The following is a 1,342-nucleotide window of genomic DNA, read 5'->3' on the forward strand; positions in this document are numbered from 1 at the left end:
GAATGAAACTAACTCCGGACATTCGCTGAAATTTATGTGGGTTATTTTAGGACACACCCTGTAATCCACAAACATTTCGTTACATATTAGCCCCAATGGACAGTTCACCTACTGTCCGGTCTAACTTAAAATACTTGAAAAAATTGAAAATGAAGGTTAGATCGTGGCTCTAACCTTCAGAGTTAGGAAGGGAACGGCTGCACTGTAGCAACCTTAGGGGCAAACAAAAGAGAACAACAGATCTGGCAACTGGGTGAATTAACAGGCTGAATAGACAAAGGAGACAGCAAATGTTGTTTCTTTGGATTTTTAGAAATCCTTGACAAAGTGGCTCACATGAAGCTACTAAACACTATAACAGTCCATAGTTTTGCAGGTAACACACAAGAACTGGATAGGAAATTGGCTGACAGACAGGAACAAAATTGATAGCGTGTGGACGATGGGGGGGGGGGGGGGGGAAGGAAATGAGTCGTTTTTGGCTGACTGCGGTGTCCCGTGGGGATCGGTGTAGTGACTGATTCCTTTCACTTCCTACATCAAAATGCCATGTCACCTCTACCTTACAGTGTCACTTCTGCATTACAGTGCCACTCTTACATTACCGAACTAACCCTACATTACAGTGTCACTCCTTGTCTTGGAAATTTGACCTTAGTCAGCTGAAAAGAATACTCGACTCCTGTGCCGCGTTTCGTGCTTTATTTTACTTGGTACCAAGGAGAAAGGGGGCTAATCTCTACCAGCTCCCGACTCTACTCTCCTGTTATAATGACATCCTTTTATATACAGTTCAGCACAGTAACAGCAGATGTATTATAATATATCCAAACATTGTATAGAAATATTACTACATTCTAACAATATGTTACCATTCACTAAAAAAAAACTTGGAGTGAAATAAGCAGTTACAAGTTAAACCAACTTGCAGAGCTCAGCACGTTAGTTTCTCTTTCTGTGGTCGCAGCAGATGACCCATACCTTAACTCGCAAGGGTTTTCTTTTTGCACACAAAAGACTTTGGTTTGCAGTGTTCATTGTCCTTAGTCACGTAGCTAATTATCCCTTTTTCTTCCACACTCCTACCTTACAGAGTCACCACCTATGTCACCATGCCACTCCTACATTTAAGTGCCAACCCTACATTACCATGTCACTCCTACATTTTTTATATATACAAAATATATTTATTACAAATTCAGTGTTATATATACAGAATAGTGACTAACACAGTTACTGCACTACAAATTCACAATACACATTAAACTAAAATGTTTCCATCTCTGTCAATGGTGGCAATAATCCCCATGTGGAGCCCAATGGTCCTGGAACACTTCTATGG

This window comes from Hemitrygon akajei, chromosome 7, assembly GCF_048418815.1.
Source record: "Hemitrygon akajei chromosome 7, sHemAka1.3, whole genome shotgun sequence".
In the NCBI taxonomy this organism is placed as follows: domain Eukaryota; kingdom Metazoa; phylum Chordata; class Chondrichthyes; order Myliobatiformes; family Dasyatidae; genus Hemitrygon; species Hemitrygon akajei.